This window comes from Falco naumanni, chromosome 12, assembly GCF_017639655.2.
Source record: "Falco naumanni isolate bFalNau1 chromosome 12, bFalNau1.pat, whole genome shotgun sequence".
NCBI classification, from domain to species: Eukaryota; Metazoa; Chordata; class Aves; order Falconiformes; family Falconidae; genus Falco; species Falco naumanni.
This window is the reverse complement of record NC_054065.1, coordinates 5,514,167-5,537,088: the sequence shown is the minus strand read 5'-3', so window position 1 is coordinate 5,537,088 and position 22,922 is coordinate 5,514,167. Positions and strand designations below refer to the sequence as shown.

The following is a 22,922-nucleotide window of genomic DNA, read 5'->3' as shown; positions in this document are numbered from 1 at the left end:
TTTGGAAGAAATGACTAGTTTATTTGGAGTTTTCAAAGATAATGGGATACTGTATATACTCACAAATACTTATTACTATTGTTATAGTCTGTATTATTTAATTACATTTTACAAACATGAACATACACGTTATTTATAATCACTGGGATGAAACTGTTAGAGTATTATGGATATTCAGTGTGTATCATACAGCTTTTGACTCATTTACCTGTGTTCTGCCTATTGTTTTCCTCCTGGTTATTTATAACATGTCTAGACTTCTATCAGATTTAATGAAAAAAAAGTCATAATGTCAGTTTCATTTTTCCTCAAATGTGCACCAAACTGACTCTGGCTTGGAGAGCAGGATGAACACCTTCCTGCAGTGCAGACAGTCTGGAAGTCATGTCGTGTTGCAGGGTATCTGTTAGTAGACATAATTTGAGCTTTTCAGGGTAACCCTCACGAACCTTGATTTCCAGTGAGTCATGTGATACCACTTCTTTGTTTTAGATATATAGATGTATAGATATAGATATGTATGTTCTATTTAGGTTTTAAGTGTTTCATTTTTTTTATTTCCAGAAATTCAAAACAAGATCCAAAGAAGCCTAGTGGAGGAAGGTGGGAGAACAACATGTAAAAGGGTGTAAAGGTACTGGGCTGCTTTCTCTCTTTTTCTTTGGTTTTTGGTTTGTGGTTTTTTTTTCTCTTTTATCAGTGCAGACTGCATGATCTGCTAACCATTGGTCATGATAGGGTCTTTAAAAAAGCCACTGTTAATTCAGAAAGTGTATAGACTACCTGAGTAAGGACTGCACCAATATTAGGCCTGAAAGACGAGCAATTAATGCCTCTTACTTTTTAGATGAATATTTGTAAGATTAACATACAAAGTTGAAAGTTGAACGAGAGAGGAAGTGAAAATGGAAAGAATGACACTTCTGTACAGACTTTTCAGACTTTTCTGCCAACCATTTGATTTCTCTGAGAGTGCATTTTTTGACATTTAGTAAAAATTATATGCTTTATTTGAGGATGTTAAGGCCCTGACCAAGACTGGGGATTGGTTATGCATTGTACCCTGCACACGTAGGGAGAGCTCTGCTCACAGGACTTGCAAAGTGTAGGAATAGAAATAAGGACACACAAAGGTGCTATTTGTTTCCATGGAAAAGGTCAAATAGCAGGTCACTGGCATAGCCAAGAGTAAAGCCCAATTGTGCTGACGCCTGATCTCGTGTCCCACTTACTAAACTTTGCCTCCTTTAGCAGGAAAGTGGCAGCCAAAATGCTACAGTAGTCTGGGGTGGGAACGTGGGTAGGGAAGATACAGAGCAAAAAGCATGTTCAGCTTTTTACGAAGCTGCCATAATCATGATTTGTCACTAGCAGTAACAAAAATGCCTGTGCAATTTTTGTCGATGGAATTCTGCTCTTCACCCAAGTTTGCTAGTGGGTCTTGACTTCTCATACTCCCCCTATTTCAACATTTCTCTCTGCATTGTGCCTACACAGGCTGATACTGCATTTGATTGTTTTATAACTTTCCAGTGATGAATAGTGTATATACCCAATAGCAATATATGATATTGGGCATCTTTAAGTGATGAAGTGGTGGAAATTTGAAGCCTGGCAAATCATCTTTTCAGGAAGAGTTGGACGAATACTATGTCCATTCTCCTGAAGGCTTTACACACTGGCACATGGCATGTGCAGTGCCTGCCGTAATCTTTCATTAGAAATGTTTTTCCATTTCTGACAGTGAACAATACTGTGGTATCTGCAACACTCATGTTCACTGTAGGAAATGGACGAAGCATACTACGCAAACGGTAATAAAGCTGAGTGCCTGCCATCTCCAAAGACATATCTGAGAAGTACTGCATGGGTAAGAATTAATATGCTTGGAGTATGGTAGGAGTGTGGGGCTCAGAGTCATTCTCCTGAACGGTGAGTTAACTTTTACCATTTAAAACTGAGATCTAGATTTATGTGTTTATAGTCATTTCTATGTCAATACGTCAGTGCTTAGTGCAGATCAGTTCCCTCTGAAGTAGACAGGAATGGTCAGATTTCGTCTTTACTGATGAGTGTACTGGAGCCTCAGAAAGACTTAATGATTTGTTCACACAGCCAGCCAAGATGAAACAAGGGATTCCCAATTCCCAGTTTGTTGTTCTAGTGATTGGTGGAGCCTGTTTCCATTCCCAAGCAATAATGTCTGTCCTGAACCTATTAAGAACGTTCCTTCCTATTCTATATTCCAAACTAGAACAAACTGTACTGATCTGACCCCAGCTGTGAAGCTATAAATTTAATTTACAAGGTCATTTATATGGGAGGAGAAGTAGTGTCAAAATACAAGAATCTATGCAAGGAGAAAACAGAAGAGGCATAGATAGCATAACCCCTATAAAATGTCTCCACATGTGATTTGTGTGGAAACAGTTGCTCTGAGATCAGAAGGAAATCTGTTGCTTTTGGCAGAACTGGTAATTCTACAGCTCAGTAGTTATTAGGGCCTCTGTGTGATACTTTCTGAGCTCTGGATTTATCTTAAAGACTTCCTGTTTTGCAGCTTTCAGTCATGTCAAGTTGTATGCCTTAGCGTGATTCAGTTCTGTTGTTATAATGATATCGAGATTTACAGTGAACTGGTAAAAGATTAAAACATAGTATGACAGCAAGCATAAAGATGAACATAGTCTGGAATGGAAAGTAGAAGCATACAGAAGAAAATTTCAGGCTGGGTGTTGACTTAGAGGTATTTTAGGCACTCCATGTTTTCTAAAACCCCGTCAGTCCAGTAAGCCTGTCCTCACTATAACACTTGTTAGCATTAAAACCCCCTTTTCTTCCCCTGTCAGCTGGCTATTGTAATGCAGTGTAGTTGAAACCAATTGCAGGAGGAGAGATAAATTATCAAATTAATTTTATCGGATTTGAAAAATAACAACAATGTCATTACAGAAGTAACTAGAGGTCATGAGATATAAAGCTCATATAAAGCTCTTCTGTGCTAGGTGCTGACACAAGTGTGCACATAGAGGTGGTCTGTTCTTTGGTAGCTGCTCTTAAGTGATGATGATCAGAATAGGGAACCATCTCTGTTTTAAGTTGAGAACCCACAGGGGTCATTTTGAAGGTAATAAAGACAAGCTGCATTCCTGTGGAACTGTGGAAAGACAGCTGAAAAATAAACTATTATTTGGCAAAAGGATCTAACCGTGCAAAGTCTTCCAAAGGCAGTAAAGGGTCTGACCATCAGTAGGAAAAACTACATCTTCCTTTTTGAAAAACTTGTCAAAGTAATACTGTACCGACAGTGTCCTATCTCAAGGCTCTTCAACCCTGCCAAAAAACAATCTACCTCATACTAAATAACAACAAAAAGCTGTTAAATTATTTGATCTTTAAATCACAAATCAATGCATTTGGGAAAAAATTACGTCAAAGCAGAGTTCTTAACTCCCAAAGGCAGGGCAGGTAGAAATCTGTCTTTCATGGACACCATGTGTGCTCTCAATTTTGGTCAGTTTTATGCCTCAAGGTACTTAGGTGCTACTGAAATGTGGTACCATAAAATAGTGGTATCAGGGAAATAGCATTAAAAAGCACAGAAGAACCAGGTACTTAACCAGCAGTGCTTGAGATGTTGGACAGCACTTTGTCTACAGGTTCAGCTTTCTTTCCTGTGTAATGTAGCGTGCATCTCAAGGAAATAGATCCAGACATGAATAGAGTTCTCATCTGATGTTTATCCACACTCTAGAGAAAGTATTAGCAAGCTGGGGAGAGAATGGACAATTCCCACTGATCTGCAAGGCAAACCAGGAGGGACATAGGATACTTGTACAAACTGTGTGTTAGAACTAATGGAAATGTTAAAACATGAGATTGTTTCTGGTGAAATGCACGCAGAACAGAACACTCAAAGCAAGAAAACTGGAAGTGATCTGCCCTTCCATATAGCATCACACTCCCTAATTAGCTCACGATGTAGTACAACTCTAGTACTGACCTAAGTGGCATGTGGGTAATGATTTTCCCCAAAGCCACAAGTGATGACTAGAGTAGTTGATCTAAAGTTATGATTGTTAGGCTACAGCTTCCAGTCTGCCTGGCAGTGTTTTTGGGAAAAGAGACAGGCTGCAAAGCTAAGACTTCTAATGCCTCTAAGTGACAACAGTTAGCTGTCTTACCTGTCTGTAGAAAGGAAAAAAAAAAAAAAACCCAAACACAGAACTACTGCTTTTGTAGACTTCTTTTTCTTAGCTGTATGAGGAGGGAAACCTTGGTTCTGATTAATTTAGTGGGAATTTTGCTTTTGTCTTTCAAGGGGACAAGATTTTATTCAGGCTTCAACAGCAGGCAAGTCTGAAAGAGAAGGTAAAATGCCTCTTGTCCAACTGTGTAGGAAACCACTGGGCTAAGCTGGGTGATCTGGACATACTTAAGTATTTCTTCTACAGCCACTGGAAAGATGAGGGAGGTTCAGGCTGTTTTGGAAAGTGGAGTTCTGACTTAAATGTCAGAAATAAAAAATAAAAAGTGTGAATGGATGAATGAATGGAATGAAGTGATGGACTAGCTTATAAACTTAGTTACTCGCCTGGTCTCCTCCACAGTATAAAGGCACCTTCCTCCTTTTAATGGCAGGATTGTCTCATGTAGTTAGTAGTCTAATTAAATAAACATAGATTTGACATGAAATTTATGCTGGCCTCTTGCATTCATGGAATAAGTGAATAGATACCTATCTGACCTGGACCTATGACACATGGGACCAATCAGTCAGAGGGTTTGCTTTATAGAACAGTTGTTTAGATAGCAATTCACAAGATTTACAGAGGAGATAAATTAGACTGGACTCCAAACCGCACCATCTCCCTTGCTTGTCTTAAGGTTGAAAGGGGGAAAAAACATTTACTAGCAGATAGAAGATTGGATGGGAGCTGAACTCTCACTCCCATTCTGCCACAGAAGGACTTACATGTGTAACTGGTTTAGGCTGCATTTATATATATATGTATAGGAATCAGAGACTTCTGACTGTGCTGCTGAATTTGATGCAAGCATGCGTGCTCAGAAAGGTGCTGATCTGTTAACTCTTGAACTCTGTATAGGTTCTTCAAGGCATGTTGAAGCAACTTTGGAAAAGAACCAGTTTTTTCTGTTAGTTTTGGTGAAGAGAGCTTCAGTGGCAGCAAACATTCTGTAGCAGACTGGACTTTTTGTATTGTGTTTAAAAAAACCAAAAAGAAAAATCTCTGTTTTGAGCTGTTATTAATTGTCACTGAGCAATTGAAAGGTCAAACCTGATGTTCTTGCTCAAGCACAGCCCTTTGCAAAGCCAATGGAGTTTTGCCTGAGAAAATACTGGATAGAAGCATGCACAAATGTCAGCATTGGGACTGGATTTGAACTGTATTCAGGCTCTAGTTAAGAGAGGTCCAGAATAAGCTGTAAATGTAGAAAGAATGCGATCTTTAAAGTGTACTTCTGCATAAGAAATACAGGGCGATATCCTCAATTTACAAACTCTTAGGAAGGAGGGACAAGTGACTGTAATTCCTGGCTCTGTTCCCTTGGTCTTAGAGGTGCCAGTTATAAGTCTGAGGACAGTCTAAATGCTACTCCAAAGAATTCCAGCTGACTGTCCACATCCTGACCCCATTCTCACTCCTGAGCAGGTGGTATAAGGCTGACTTTCAATTCAGGCCTGTTCATAATGCCTTTTGCATACATTGTTACTGAATATGCATGAAACAGCAAGAGTATTTACAGTGTAATTAACAATATGTAGTGCAGCAACCAGGAAGGTGCTGGAAGACGCAGGATTTCATTTGTTTAACAGCTGCATATGCAGCTCTATTACTTATCTCTTTTCATTCTGAATTTATGGTCCCACACCAAAACATGTGCCTCCTGCTGTCTGATCTCTTCTCCTGTGGTACTTTAATGTTCACAACAAGACCATTTTGTGTGTGACTGCTCAAGCAGTGGCTGAAACATTTCTGATTTCTGTGTAGAGTTCCTAATTTGGCCTTTTCAAATCTAGTCCAAGTAACGAATCATGGGACAGAAAAAGTAATTAGTAATTTTTGCAAACAACTAGCATAATGCAGTGTACTAAAATAATGAAAAGTTAACAATAAGATTCTTGTAAGTTATTTTGGGAGGGAAATGGCAAAGAAGTTCACAAGTCCTTTCAAATAAATCTGAGAATATGTCAAGCTACTTGGAAACAAAAGAAAAGAGATGGAGGTTTTCCAAGAAATTTAGTGTCTATTCCTGTCCAAAAGGTTGGGAAAATGCTTGCTTTCACAATTTTAATTTCTAAACAGGATGGGTTTCAGAGTGTTGAGTAGATTGTGGGTATTACTGCATTGAGCAGTATCTCCTGGAAGTAGAACCAAATGTTTGCAAGTTTCATATCATTCCAGTATCTATGAATGAGACTTTCACGCTGGCTGTTCATATTGGTATTTCATCTGCTTCAGTTATATTGGAAGGCATGATGGATGGAGGGGTTCTTTACTCTTAAAATAATATTAATAGTAATGATAATATTAAAGGCTGGTGTCCTGGTTTTGTCATGCTTGGTATATAAACTTGGGGTGTTAGCTGTGGCCTGTGGATGTTTGCTTGAGGACTGGCTGAGCATCGGTCAGCAGGTGGTGAGCAGTTGTACTGTGCATCACTTGTCTTCCTTTCTCCCTTTCCTCTTGAATTTTATCCTTTACCCCACCTTTCCATTACAAATTTTGTTATTATTGTTTTTATTATTATTATTGTTCTTTTCTTTTTTATTCTGTTTAAATTATTAAATTATTCTTATATCAGCCCTCTTACATTGCTTTCCAATTCTCCTCCGCACCCCTCCAGAGTGGAGTGAGCGAGTGGCTGCGTGGTGCTTGGTTGCTGGCTGGGGTTAAACCATGACAGCTGGAAAGACTATGCCAGATACCAGCTATCCTTGTGGTAAAGCATGACATAGTGTCTTTATAGAGACTGTTTTCATACACTGCCTCTTCAAAGGGCAAGATAAACTAGAGTAAATAAATAGTATTCCTTTGCATCAAAAGATGAAAAAAATTCAGGCTCTTGACTTTGAAAAGTGCCCTGTTCACAGTGTAAAATTTTCTAACAGTCTAAAGATTGCAATTGTAGAATTTACTCTGACAGATGAATGTGTAACAAGAGCCAACAAATAGAAAAAGAAGGATCTATTCAAAGTAGGAGTAAGGCTGCATTTTTAACAATAAGGTTATTTAACAAGTTTGGAAAAATTTATCCAGGAACATAGTAGCTCTCTATCACTGGAAGTCTTTAAATCAGGAATAGATGTCTTTCTGATGACCATGCTTGTTGCCGTAGCAGGAGTTACAGGCTTTGAAATTCCATGGTTTGTATCATCCGGGAAGCCAGAGTAGATGATTGTGTTTGGTCTCTAGGGGCCTCCCAGTCTCCGCAAAGCATTCAGCTGGATTGCTACTTGCAGCATGTGTGGAAGAGGAAAAGTAACATTTCTCATATCTGGACAATAGATGACAAGTGGTTTCCACTGGAGTTATAGATCAGATTTCCTTTAATTTTCCAGGCAGCACACTAATTTTTCAGGGAATAAGGAAACTGTCAAAGGAACTTTCAGTTATTTTAAATTTCATTATAGCAGCCGTTCCACTCCTCCCACTTTTCCTCCCTTACAAACTCAGTGTAGAAGTAAACAAAGTATAGAAGTGGTGTACTGGTCAAAATATGGAAACACTGGCATTGAATAACTGTTTGCATTGGGCATCCTTTAAATGACATTAATAAAACGTTGACTGAATTTCTCAGAGTACTCAGAAATGAGTTTTGAAAGAAAACAGCTTTCAGCAATTTGAAAAAAACCCCACATTTCATTTGGAAGTGGCATAGATTGACTGAGGTTGGCCATAATATTTATGAATAACCATGGAAACATGATGAACAGGTTCTACACAGTTACTTCCAGACTTCATTGCCAGAATCAGTATATTCATATAACACTCCTAATCTGATATATCAGGTAATGGCAAGTATTATGTACACAAAAGAGAAGAAACAGAGGCATTCCTTAGTGGTGGTGTTCTGCAAATAGACCAACATTATGCACACAGTTTGAACAGACCATAGCCAATTAATTAAACCACAGAATATTTGTAAATATTTACTTGATGGCCGTGGTTTGAAAAAGATATAACAGTACATAAAATAGATTTGCTTTACATTTCAACAGACTCGTTGGTGAGAATAAATGACAGAAAAAAAGAGGAAAAAATAAAATTAAAACAAATATATTATGTTTCCAAAATCCTACCAAATATGTGATCCACTGAAATTATCAGACTGTTAACTGCTTGTAAATCTGCCTAGACTGGGGTTGTGAAATTATTTTTAGTGTGACAGCAGAAACCTTTCTAATGCTACCATTGTGGCACCGTGTCAGCTGAGTAAGAGGCAGCAAGAATGGCATAAGAGCAAACTGGGCAACCTGAGAACAAGGAGGTTTAGCAATACAAAATTTTCTTTCCAAACAGAGGAAGAAGTATACAGATGTAATTGTATTTATAGCCTGTGAACTTCTGAAATCCTAGGGAGAGTACATCTGAGGAAAATGCTGTGGCTTTACGTAGTCCAGCTAGCAGCTATGTAATTTTTGAGGGAGAGCATCAAGAACACAATTTCTTAATAGAGTGTGCTAAAGCTTTACTGTCCTTAGTGGAAGGTGATACCTTCCCAGCACAACAGTTTTGCATCCAAACTCCGTATCCCCTCTGAGTCGTATCTTAGTGCTTCCATAAATTGTGAACTTGGTTTTTAAATGAAAGAGCTTCAAATAAATGTCTTTCAGTAATTTTTGTTTCCTGGCTTGAGAGTTTGGTATTGGTAGGGAACAAGGATTTTGTGGTCTCCGAAGCATACTTTCTACTGTAGGACCTTTTGCATAGCCCATGCATCAGGCTGGCGGCATGGTGGCAGCAAGGAGAGCTTTCTCTTTAGAACAGGAACAAGGCAAAAGAAGATGCTGTTCTGATGTTCTGGCGATTAGGAGAGCTCTACTGCTCTCAGCTGCCTTTTGTGTTTTCAGTTCCTGTTGTGCTATACATTGTATGACTAATCTACTGTTTCTGATGAGTTGTACAGATAGGTACTGGGCACACACTTGGATTTAGTTTGGGTTTTTGTAGTTTTTATAGTAAATATAGTTTTTTTATAGTAAATATAGTTTTATAGTAAATATAGATTTAGTTTTTTTATAGTACTGAGGGGGAAAAATGGTAGACTGCAGAAGTTCAGCTGAGCATTTCTGCTGACATGCTTAGCTGTGGAAGTGTAAAACAATGCTGACATGGACTTTCATCTTCTGGTTTCTGATTTACTCCACTAGGAAGAGAGACAGGACTTCATCACTCAGACATACTGTTTCAAGCTATCTACAAACTAGAGAAGATAGCAGTGCAAAGTGTACATTTTTATGTTTTTTCCTGAAAACACAGAAAAGGAAGACTGAATTTCTGAATGTTGATATCAGTGGAAACAGAAATGCAGAGGCACTTTTGAAGTCTGCAATTTATTTTAAAAATGAATCTTTAGGTTTTCAATCTCAGTTCTGTGAAAAATGTCAAAGATGGAAAAACATATTAGGCCCTGCATGTGGGCAGAAATAGGTATGACCATTCTACCTGGTTAATTCTGAAGAAAACCAGTACAGCTTCATGCAAATGAAATTGCTCAGCCAGTATATGAAGGCCTGAAAAATTAAACTAAGGGAGGTGAAAACTGGCTTTTGAACATAGAATCATTTAGATTGGAAAAGACCGTTAGGGTCATGAAGTCCCACAGTAAACCTAACACTGCCAAGTCCACTGCTAAGCCATATCCCTAAGCACCACATCTACACATCTTTTAAATACCTCCGGGGATGGTGACTCAACCACTTCCCTGGGTAGCCTAAAAAGACCTTTTTACTTAACTTTGTAAATCATAACAATTCCATTTCTCCAAGCTACTCAAACAAATTGAGCTTTGTCTTCCAGGCCAATGGAAATATATCGTAGTGTTGTTGCAAAGTAAAATGGCTTCAGCGACTTTATGGAAAGGGGAAAGGTTCCCAGGCTTTCTGTTCCCAGTCCAGTTTAATTTCAAGTCTCATGCTCAGTTTCACTTTCAGAGTGCCCTAAGAGAAAATGTAATTTAGACTAGAGCTGCATTCACAAGTTAATGGCACTGACTGTAATCCTTCAAAATGATGGATACTGGAGTTTTCCCCTCTTTACAGGAGGAATCACATTTCTCAGTGTCACAAAAGGAAAAGAAACAAACATGCAGAAACAGCAGCTGGCCCTCAAATCTTTGGAGGTACGTTTGTGTTTCCAAAGCTGAAGCAATTTTCCTGCCAGAAATCATTGTGACCTAAAGTTAGAACTCCAGTTCTATCTGTGCCCTTTGTACTGTGTTGACCTTGATACAATTGTATGTATTATAGAAAAAATGGGAATTGCAGGGGAAGCAGAAAGATCATCAAGCAGGCTAGGGTTTTTCTCTTGAGGTAAAGGAAAAGCTTAGACACAAATCCCAGCTTCTGTTTTCTGCCTCTTGTGTTCTGCACATTGCAAGCTACAGCAAAGGTTTGAACACACATATTTATCGGTTTTGACTGGTTTTGCAGTATTATGTCTGCTTTTGTGTTACTTCGCAAGGGTTGATTTACTGCTGTTGCTTTGCTACACTTTCGCACCTGTGCTATGCACACAAGGAGGTCCTTGTTGAAAGGCAATATACTTAAAACATTTTTCTTCAAGAGCCTTTGAGGGTAAGAAATTGATGTTTTTGCCTGAAACAGCTGGGTGGAAGGATGATACAGAGCCATTCTGATCTCTTCCTCCAGTAGTACAGACACTAGTAGCAAGAAAGGAAACCTTAGAGGGATCTGCATTTCACAGATAATACAGGGAAGGTTATTTCACTTTGAGTAATTGAACTACAGATCTGAACTCTGCATCTCTGCAGAATTATCCACATCCTCTGTTGGAGCTGGATGAGGAAGGTGATTGCGTCACTTTGAGACTATTGGATCAGCACAGTCCTCCCACCTCAAGCTCAGCACCATCAAACACAGCAAGGGTCAGAAATCCGTACAAACATTGAAAGCAACAGCTGATAGAATAACAGTGTGTCTTTCCTGGCTAATAAAAGGCAGGTGGAAAAAGCTATGTGTGCGGCTAATGGAACTACTCGGTGTCTCCTTCAAAGAAGGTGCACATCAAACTCATGGATAAATATCAGTGTTTAGTCCCTCAGACAATTAGCGCTCAACCTGAGGGACTAAGAATCGTTAAGTCTTTGCAACACATGGCATAACTCAGCCTTGACTGGATGCATGTTGCTGTTAGAGTCTTCACTAGGTTATTTCTCTTCCAGGTGACAGTTATTCAGCGTTAATGGAAGAAGCATGCACAGAGGTGGTTTTATGTCACTATATGCTGTCTTACGGCTACAGGCAGAGTTGAAACCTCCATGCTTACATTGCTGGACTTCAGTGCAGCTTCGCTGAAGTGAAGTACAAAGTATTACTATTATGATATAGTAGGGGCAGTATTCCCAAGAATCTGGACAAGAATATTAACTGGAATAATTAACTGGAAAAGGGTTCTTGTGCCCCTTTAGGACTGATGTGTCTAGTCGGAGGTATACCCCATTGTACTAAGATATTGCAGTGTTGGATGAGGTCTGGTGTTTTCCATGTATTTCCCTTGTATGTGACTGCCATGATGTGGAGGGGACAGGAAGGAGTGAAATAATCAGGTGATTTTCCTCAGTAGTAGTAGGCATTAGGTCTTGTTGGTATTTGTGTTCTCTTCTCTGGTGTCCCCCCTTCCCCCAGAAATCTTCCCCAACTAGTAGGTCTGTTCCTTTTAAACAGGCAGGGAATAATACCAGGAAAAAAACTAATGAAAAGAAGGCTGCTTCTTTGTTGGTGTTCTAGGAAACATTTTTGTGCAAAGAATTTTAACTTTTGTTGCTGCAGAGAGGTACTTACCTTAAAACACAGACAATTGATAAATAAGCTGGAGTAGGTTACTCAATTTTATCAAGTCTGGTGATGCATTGACATTTGATGTCATGACTCCATTAATCAAAAATATTTTGGAGGAAATTCTTCCTGGTTCATTCATCCACAAATAATTTACACTGGGAGCAGTGGATCTAAACCTCTTTGGCAGACTGAAATCAAGGAGCATGATGAACAGCTAGCCTGGCTCCTGAGTGACCAGACACCCACTGCTTACCAGGGGTCTCATTTTTTTTTTCAGGCATGCAGTTAATCTGTTGTGCCTTGAGGGAGCTCACAGCAGATATTTGTGAATGATAAAATAAAAAGGGGCTGAGGGCCCAGGGACTCAGCAGAGGATCTTAGGTGAAAGAAAGCACAGTTGTTAACCTTCCTGTGCCTGATATGTGGTTTGTCAATTAGGCAGCAGAAGCTGAGCTGGTTGTATATTGACCTACAAGCATTAAACAACTGGCTGGGAGCCATATCCTGTGAAGACTGTACTGTCCTTCTGATGTGAAAAGCAGCACTACAGTTGTGGTTCCACTTAGGGTTTTTGAAACACAGGCTTTATTAAAAAAAAAAAAGAGAGGGAGAGAAAGAAAAGTATCTTTCACCAGGTGCACTTTGACTATTTATTTGGAAAAAATAAAAAGTATTTTGCACAGAAATATCCATAGTTTTCCAAGGGTTATTAACATGCATAGCCATGCCTGGCTTGATCATGCAGTATGCTCTTAGACAGAATGACAAAGCTGGAAAAATGAAGTCAAGGAAATATGAGCTGATTTATTTTTTATGTGTAACAAGCTAAACCTTGATCCAGTGCATCTGTGGAGCAAAAGGGTATTTATTCAGTTCCACCATTGAAAATACTGAGAAACACATGAGGTGAGTGTGAATTGTTTCAGCTGAACTCATGCAATCTCTAGACATAATTAAACACTGGCCCAATTTTTAATGCGGGCTACCGAATTGGATGTCAAAATTTCCACATTTGGAGGTTCAGTCTGACCTTTAGTTACATAAAAGAATCATTGAAGAGTCTTCAGTGAGTGTCAGTGTCTCAATGCAGATGCCTTATTTGAAAACTGTGCTCCTTTACAATGATGCATTCCAGAAGAAGAAAGCCCTGATCCTGCAAGCAGTTTGAAGCAGGCTTCAGCTTGCTGCCACTGATACCAGCTTGCTGGAATCCACTCATCCCAGGGAATGGTATGCTGGTAAAGACAAGCACATGTGGAAGGAGTTGCAGGTTCAGGTCTAAATTAGCATGAGATTTTTCTCCCATCTAAATACACTATAAATTTGAGAATATACTTCAATTTCAAGATGGAGATTCAAAAATGAAAGTGCTCCAATAACCATCTTTCTCAAATGCCAGATGATTTGTAGAGAAAAAAAACAAATTCATTAAAGTGAGACTTTCAGTAAGTGGTAGAGCTTGTTAAAGCTGGTGTGCCCAGGTGAAAAATGCGACTTTTATATACACACCGAGTCATTTTTAATCCAGCCATCCTGGAGGAGATAAATAGCACTGAAACCTGGCAAGATCACCTGTATCTCACACACATCCACCTAGGAAGGAAGCAGGGGATGTAGCTGGGTATTCTTGCTCATAGCTGTTGGAGGAGTCAATGATCCCTAGTGAGGTGTCACGAAGGAACACTTCTGGAAAAGTTTTAAAGTGTCGGAAGCTGTTTGCTCAGTGAAGCTTTATCTGTGCCTCAGGACCTGGAGGGACTTGCAGCTCCTGCTGTCTCAGTCTTGACTGCTGTCAGTGCGTTGCGTAGCAGGGTTAAAGCTAAAAGGAGAAAATAATCTGAACCCTGCAAACACTGCTTCATTGCTGTGGCTCCCATCAGCTACCTTTACACACAGTCTGTGATTCCCTTTATGTAGTTTAAAAAATAGTCTTATTACAGCACCAGGAATTTAACTCATAAAGGGAAATGGTTTGCTGACTAGTTTTTAAAATCTCTGAGCTGCTTACAAGGTTTAGGAATGACGTGAGAATCTCCAGACTTTACTTTCGTTTCCAGTGTTGCTTGGATCTGTATGTGCAGGTGCCTGTTTGCTATGATGTTATGCTGAAACATGCAAACTGATGTTCTTGTTCTTATATTGATTTGCTTGGTCAATTAAATTAATGTAAAAAATGTAGCTTTAAGGGTAAAAATGTCATTGGTAAAAGGCATTGCTCACCGAAGTGCGTTCCTCACTTGCCAACTACTACTTGGCAGGAATGAGTAGGCAAGGTCATTAGTTTGGTACTTTCTGGAGAAGGATGCAGTGTACTTCATACAAACTGCAAAATCCAGGGGGATGCCAGACTACCAGTGTAGAGTCATTTTGTTTGCTGAGCCACAGGGGATGTTAAAATTCTGTAGGTAATTTCTCTACTTTAAACAAATGTTCTTACTGTGTAGCTTGCAATTCACGCAGGGCAGATGCCCAGAAGAAAACAAAACTTGATGAAAACTGGACTGTCAATCAGCACTGAGTGTGCGTCTCTAACTTGAATTACATCCACAGTACTTGCTCCTGCAACTGTGGGTATGTAAGTTGGTTTGAATTGATTGGTCTAAGTGTATGAAGTACTCTAGCAAACAGAGAATTCCTCAGGAAAACTGTTTGTCATTGGAGGGAATTCTTTATCTCGTTGTATCTGTGTAAGAAAAAGAGTTTCACAGATAAAGAAATGGAAGTTCTTTCCAAGCAGAAAAAAATATTGCATAATCAATAGTAATTAGATGGGATAATTCTAGTGATTTGATCGTAATCTATGGAATATACAGGGGAGTGATCTACAATCTTTATTTCTAGTGGTTCTTAAATCACAAGTTGAACCTTGCAATATAATTACCAAGGCTTCAAAAGTAAAGACAGTTATAAACCAAAATATTTTAAAGCAAAAATAACTTAGGCTTCATGTTTCCAGATTTTTCTCTGTAATTCTGCAGAGTAGAAGCTAAAAGAAAGGAATACTGAAATTCTCAAGATTCCAGGAGCTGGGGCTTTTCTTTCTTTTTTTCTTTTCAGAAAAAGCCCACCCAGTATCAGAATAAGTAGCAAAAATCGTAAGTGTGGCAATCCTCTTGTCACACTGAATTTCCTGCACTTTTTTTTTTTTTCTTTAAACAGATGATGGCCCTGGTGAGAGGGTGAGACTGTGTACAAATGTTTGTGGTTTAGAGCCCAGTTTTCCAAAGAGAAGTCCAGAATACACAATACGTCACCTGTTTGTACTCCAGCTCCATGAGGCAACTAAGACAGAATTATACAGCGTTTCCAGATCAGCTTTCCCATGGGGCTTTAAAGCTGAGTTTTGGTCTCCGCAATACACAAAAATGTTTCCCCACATGAATTAAAATATTACTTCTTGGCTGTACAGCATGCTACAGGCTTTATCCACTGGTGTTACACTTTTATACTGTTTTAACCATTCCCAAACTAAGGTGGGGAGCATGGGTTTGCCAGTGCAGTAGTACTAGTCTGCCTTTGGCTGAGGAAGTATTTGCATTTCTTGCTATTACTGCTAAGCAGATTATTCACTGTTTATGTGAAGAAAATTTATAATGTCTTGCAAGGTTGTAATATACCTAAGGAGAGACAGAGGGGATTTTGCCAAGTGGGGTTCCTTTATGTCCGTTTTTATGACTGGCTTCGGGAGCAGCAGAAATCAGACCCAGTGTGGGTGGCTTTATTTGATATGTGAGTTTAGAGCCCTAGTGAATACCTGAGCATGACAAAAGAAGGATTGCTATAGACTTGAGTAGCATTGGAAGATATTCAGTGAATAGTACCAACAGAGACTACTAAAGTTAGAATTGATGCTGGCATGTAGCTCTTCCTCTGTGCATTTCTCCTAGAACTTACTTTCAGTCTGTGAAGGGAAGACTTAGCCTGTGAGAATGAACAATTTTATGATGGTACAGAGATTCTCTATGCTGACCATCAGCAGGAGAATCAGCTAGTGTCAGACGTCCCAATAGGCATGCTTATTCTGCCCCATAGTCATCTGTATTGGGGCATCTGTTGGCTCCTTTCCCACTTGTGCTCCCTTGGCCCTGCTCTGAAGACATACGTGACATGTAGGCCAGATGCTGGCTTCCAAAACATGGAGTAAGTCCAGCAAAAGTAGTTTAGAGCAGGCCTTCTCCTGTGTCAGATTTCTGAATACAAACACGGAAGGAGCATGGAGCATGAGTATTACATACAGAAATGAAGAAGCTGGCAATAGATAGCTCAGGTTTTTTATTACAGCTTTTACACATTTACGTACTGTGTAGTTCCATTGATTATTATTACATTTTTAGGTTTTACAGCTATTTCTAGTTCTTTAGTTGTAAAAGGTCCTTGGCTAGGTGGCTTTCAGCTCTCAAGTGATATCTATATGAGATAAGCTGTGGTCATATTTTCAGACACATTGTGGTCATATTTTCAGTCAGGAATTATGGCAAGAATAAGACCATTCTTCTCCCTTCTCTAGTTAGAAATGTTGGACAGAGGCATCTTTCTGGTGTCGTTTCAAATTTGTTCATTTTGGAGTGGACAATGGACGGTGTCAATCATGCTGCTGTGTCAGTAGAGCAGAAAGACTAAACAAGGAGGGGAATTGATGTGCATACTTATACTCAAGGGAGTATATACAGTGCAAATAAACGGAGAATGCAGGTTACTTGGAGCCACTGAGCTTCCCTTTGTATATCAGATTGTGATTTTTGGCTTTTGAAGGCAAGTAGGTGGGCAAAATAGTGCAAAGGAGAGATTTTTTTTGTTAGCCAGCTCCAAACTTGCCTTTGCCAAGGAAATAACTTTAAGTAGAAACGGAAACCCAGTCATATACAACAGTATGTTGAATTTCAAGGCATGGAAATGTTGTATGAGAGTCAGAGTCCATGTTTGCTTTCTTGGTGGTTTTTTTTCCCCTGCTCTCTTAAGGAGGAAAATGGAATTTAGAATGGGGAAAAGAGGGAAGAGAAAGAGCTGGCAGAACTGATAAAGCAAAACTTATAGACACTATCTGACAATAATATGCATTGAACTGTCAACAAAGGGAATGCTAAATAAATACGCAGTTCTTACCAAGTGCTGCTGGCTAGATTTATTTTGGTTTTGTGTTTTTTTTTTTTCTGCCCTCAGTGTTTTTGCTAATTATAAGCAGCAACACCAAGAATATTTAATTCTGTTGAAAGGATGTGTGGTTTTCTGGGTGGTGGGAGTAAAGTAGCTAGGCGTACTACAGAGGTGCAGTGTCCTAAAGTAAAGGTTTTAAAGCATTCCCTGTCCATCTGAGCGAGCACCTTGTGGTGTTGGGACTTTATATATAGCTTTACCACTCAGGCCAGCTTTAGGGTGTTCTTTGCACATATCCTTATAGTTTCAATGATATATCTCCATAGTTCAGCAAGATGGATTAATTTATGCTAGGATAAATGTCCTTATTAAAATTTTCTTTGTTTTGATGATATATCTGTACTGATTTTAAAACCTAAATGCAGAATGCTGTTCTAAAAAATCAGTGACCCTTGTACAAAAACTGTGGAGTCTGGAGCTGTGTGAATATCATAGAATCACAGAATGGTTTGGGTTGGAAGGGACTTTAAAGGTCATCTAGTTACTGCTGCCCTGCCATGGGCAGGGACACCTTCCACTGGGCTGGGTTGCTCCAAGCCGCATCCAGCCTGGGCTTGAATGCTGCCAGGGATGGGGCAGCCACAGCTTCTCTGGGCAGCCTGTGCCAGTGCCTCGCCACCCTCACAGTAAAGAATTTCTTTGTTGAATATCCTTGTTCCCATTGTTCTACGCTGTGGTCATGTCTATCTGCTTCTGGAGACATCTGCTGTAACCTAGAGGAGTTTACTGGTATAAGTGTGTGTGTGTGTGGTGTCATCAGCTTTTTTGTCAGCCTCTTTGGGAACTTTAAATATTTGTCAGAGCAGAAAGTGGAGGAGGAAGCTGGGACACTACTGAGTTTCCAGCAGATGTTTAAGCCATATGGAGCCCTAGGCAGCTTTCACATCCTTTATACAATTTTCAAGGCTGAGACTGACACTGGATGCTCTGGGAACATGAACTGTCCCTTTTTCTCCCTGTCTCCACCTGAGGTGCCAGTTGGAAGTCTTCCTGAAAGGGTTGCCCATAGCAAAATAGGTCAGTCTTAATTCACTCAGCTCATTCCACTGCAGCCAGTCGAATCTCTGTGAAAAGACAACTTGAGACTAGTTACGTGGGTACAGACTTCTTGTAAAGTACTAAGAGACAAGGCCCAGAATCTTGCAGCCTTTTATTTTTTTTAACCTGGAAACCCCTCCAAAGACTTAATTTCAGAGACAAAGTCTTATTCTATCAAGGTTTAAATAAAAATAAAATCTGTTCATGACTCTTTAGAGCATGTACAGAGCTTTACTATTGGCAGGAACCAAGACAAAGTTTTCAATCTAATTACTTTAATTCCTGTTTTATTTGTAGGGAGGTGGCTGCAAAGAAATGATGTGGATTCTCCAGTGAAGATGTGCACTTTGGTATTGCCTTCAGGAGTGCCATTAGTTATTCAAATTAAAGGTTCTGATGTGTTACTAGGAACAGCTGTTTTATTAAACTCATTCATTCAAGATACAAATGATAAAAGATAAAAAATGATACAGAAGATTAAAGATAAGCCTTTAATCTCATCTGCTGATCAGTGACAAGTCAGCAAGTTCACTAAAGGTATTACCAGCTGAGGAAATGTGTATTTGCTGCTGCTAACACAGTCAAAACAAAATGGGAAGTTTTTCTTTATTGCTGTGGAAACATTCTCCAAACTGTGAAGTGGATCCTGTCCCAGACTAATTTTGTGTCTCATCTGCTATATATGTGAAGAAAATGTTCATGGTCACAGGTAGTGATTGTTATGCATATCAGTAACCTGTACCAGTTTCAGTTGGATTTGGGGGAACAGGACTCAGGCCTATCAGTTCAGGAGAGGGTTCATGGCATGTAGGGGTCACAGTACTCTGAGTGCCAGAAGTGCTGGCACAAGACATATTTTTAAGTCCTTGTATGGACTTGCTGTGTAATTCTTGCAGGCTTGCAGTACCACAGAAGCTGCAGAGCAATTCTGTCAGAGAAACTCCCACTGAAATAGTTGCTGGCAGAAAATATTAATATTGTAGAACTAATTAAGTTTCTGTTATAACTGTGTATGTATAGATAATGATCTGCTGATGGCGAGTAGTAATTTATGGTTATAAAGCTGAACCAGCTGAGCCATGATGCCTGTAGTCTAAGAATTGTTCTGTGGTCACAGAGACTGGTATCTCCAGATAGTATCTCAGGTTGTTGTCTGTCTTCTTGCTGACTACAAAGGGACAGGATGCTCCAAACTTAACCATCTCCTTTAAGTTTCTAACTGTAAATATCATGAAGCTGCCACTAGGGATTTCTTTTTTTCTCTCTCCGTTTTTCCTTTTTTAATGTAAAAAAGCTTAAAAAAATTAGAAAATATTTTTACAAAGCACAGTCAAATTATAATAGCATTTTCTTCTTTCTCCTGCTGCTGTGAAGGATAACACAATTTCTTTTTCTTTGCACACTGGACGTGAGGCTGAACCAAACATTAAGTTTATAGTAACTATGGCTGGAAAATGAAAGAACCAAAGTAATGCTGGCCTTTGGGATTCAGGATTGGAAGGAAAAAGTGATGGCACTAGTCATAGCCTTGGCATTTCAGACTCAGAGCTGTGGTCTTTTAGGGTCATGTCTGCTCAAATGATCTTCAACTAGCATGTCAACAGCAGCAGTATTTGTATTTTCCAGGTTGATTCTGCCTTTGATGATCTGTTTCTACCTGGTATGCTCAGGAAAAGACAGCTCTGCATCACTTCAGATTTGGTAAGTTTCTTTGGGGTGGGAGAAACCAAAAGACTTAAGCTGAAAGCTCAAACCTAGCATGGATCTATACCAAACCAAATAAATGCTCTGAGACAACTGGCCACCTGTATCCTGATATCTCTGAAGAATGGCAAAACTGTGGAATATATTAGATAGGCAATCCAGTGAGTCTAGCTAGGCTTTTATATGATGGGCCAGCTTCATGGTGTCATGGTGCCATTTCAGTTCCCTCAGAGCTGCTTAAAGTTAAGGCTTGGTGGTTTGGGAAAAAAAAAAAAAAAAGGTAGATGGTGATCTGTTGACACACAGTGCAGTGTTTATTCTGCCAGTGAGTTGTCACCATAAAGGTCCTCAAAACAGTAGGCCTGGAAATAGATGTTTCTTTGGTTTTAGCAGCAGCTGGGTGGTCTGACTCCTCAACGTTGTTACCCATTACTGAAGACCACTGTATAAAGGTAAGTGTCCAGAAAATGAAGTACGGGAGTATGCACTTCCTTACATGAAAGTACATTCATTTATACAATTTTTGCCTTCCCTACATAGTGAATAGTAGTTCCCACATGTAATGTTTAATGGTTTGAGTTGCTGGAAGTCCACTGAAACTTAGTCTTCAAAATCAAAGGCCTAAAACACATGGAACATAGTTGTTGTTGTTATTATTACCGTTATGTCAGCACTGAAGTAAGCTGTCATCGCTTTTATAGCTGAAAACTATCCTTTGCATGGTTACAAAGGCTGCACGTGGGGCTGGTCAAGGAAATGGAAGAATACTTTTGGGAAGGACTTTAACATTCCCAAAGTGGAATAGTGGTGCTTTTTCCAGGGTTTTAAGTAGAACTGCTCTCTTGCTATTCCGTCTGCTGCCCCATCCCACCACCCCAAAATAAGTACCTAATACAATCTAGATACTGAACCAGTTTATAGTTTTTAAAAATTCAGTAATCGTGAAAAGTGAAAAGTATTAGGTATGTTTTTGTCAAATACATATGTTTGTACTGAAAAATCCTTCCAATTCTATATTTACGTACATAGATAAATATATATAATGTGTTAGCATTGATGTTGATGCATACAGACACTTTTGGGACCTTGTTTGTTATCCTAGTAATGGGTATAGCAGACCAACTTCTGAGACTCAAGTATGAAAATATAATTGCTGTGCCACAATCAGAGCTTGCTATTACCATGCTCCACAGCATTAAGACATAGTGGAAGAAGTGATACAGACATGTACAGACTGTGTTACACAGAAACGTAATCTTGCCAAAGCTGAATCATCTAAAGGGTTGGAATTGATCTGAAGTATATACTTTCCAAAAAAGTCTGCTGAAGATTTTCTCATATCAATTGTCACGACAATAGGTGGCACCCTTATGCCAATAAACATCATAATGTTTAACTTAACTGGGCTTCCTTGGACTTACCTACAGCAATTCCTTTAACCAAAATTATTGGAATTAAAAGCAAAAGAAAGTCATCATAATATTCATTAGGGAAATAGGGGATGTGCCTGGAAAACAAACATGTAAACTCCATTCTGACTGTTGAGTTTAATGCATGACTTAACTAGCAGTACTGTTCTGTTGAGGAATTTGAGAATTTTGAGTATGGGCATGTATTGAGTGATGCACACAAACTGTGTAAATGTGTGCTTTATAACTGAGGATTTTGGTTCCTTTGGGGTTACTTCAGAGTGCAAGAGAAACAAGATGTGTCCGGTTTCATGTGCTCTGTTACACAAACATTTGGGTGCATGGGATATCAAGATGATTTGAAACTACACCTGTGCAAAACCAGAAAGGGAATCTTACAATAATAGACTTCTCTTGATAGAGTTTTTGTTACATTTACTTCCAAGGTGAGCCAAAACTTGGGGAAAAATATTAACCAAACTTTGTCAAGCCACAAGCATTTTGGCTTGCGGTTTGGATAAATGTTCAGGTCACTTCTTCCTGTGCCCCGTCCTTATTCACTGATCCTCTGCTAAGACTGAAAGGCAATTAAGAAGAGGTAGAAGACAGAACATTAAAAATGCCTAAATGTCTTGTAGAATGATGAAAGGATGCCACATTTTAGGAAGTGTGAAAAAACATCTGCTTTTGTGTATTGATTTTGCTGATATAATTAGGTATAAGAAGAGAAGTTTTGCTAAGCATAGATTTTATGCTTTTTTTTATTTTCATGAAAATAAGAGTTTAAAGTTCTGATGTAATTCTGAGGACATAAATTATCTTATGCCTGCAGATGGCCCATAAAATTTGCAAAGCCTGGACCATTTATAAGCTGGAATTGCATCAGAAAAAACTTCAGAACTCATTGAACTTTGCTAGTCTTGGCAATGTCTCTGTTAGACTTTTGCTGGCATTTTGATTCATCTGTACCTTGCAAAAGTAACATCTTATTGTGGAAATGCAAAACTGAAAGGGAAAAATATTTTTGAAGGAATTGATGGAGCTAATGAGGTTTCATTCTAATTTATGAGATTTAACACAGCTGTTCTCTTAGCTAGAATTTTGCTGAAGTAGCTATGATGATGTAGGGGAAATTAAAATGTCCAGTGTTTCATGAACTGTTATTTATTTGGACCTCTCTTCATTTCCCTTTCATCATCTCCTGCTGATTTTTTCCAAGGTTTTTTGCAAAGCAGTGTAATACCTGGACAAGTTCTATTCATTAGGATTAATGTTGTCTCCAGGCTTTGCTGCTAAAATGGAATTTTGATTTCTGCTTAGCATTTCCTCCTCAGCATCGATGGATCTGGTTTTAGACAGGTGGTTACAGACCCTATAGGACCAAGAGGCTATTGCAAGTCAGTTAAGTTTATCACATTGCACTTAAATGATATTAAATGAAGATGCTTTACCAGGTACTTTCATATGTTCATCTTGGACTGACAGATATCCTGTTGCCACTGTTAAGTGTTTCTATTCCTTGAATTTCACAGATGGGAAAATTCATGGGAAGAAAACGAAGTCTTTTGTAA

At 39.1% G+C, this 22,922-nt stretch overlaps 1 long non-coding RNA gene across 1 annotated transcript in view; it reads left to right on the top strand.

The window, feature by feature from the left end:
• Positions 1-22,922, top strand: part of LOC121096437 — a 366,656-nt gene that overhangs the window by 17,401 nt on the left and 326,333 nt on the right. Inside the window, exon 3 of the long non-coding RNA XR_005830502.1 lies at positions 565-634. This is a non-coding gene — a long non-coding RNA (uncharacterized LOC121096437). The remainder of the gene's footprint in view (positions 1-564; positions 635-22,922) is intronic.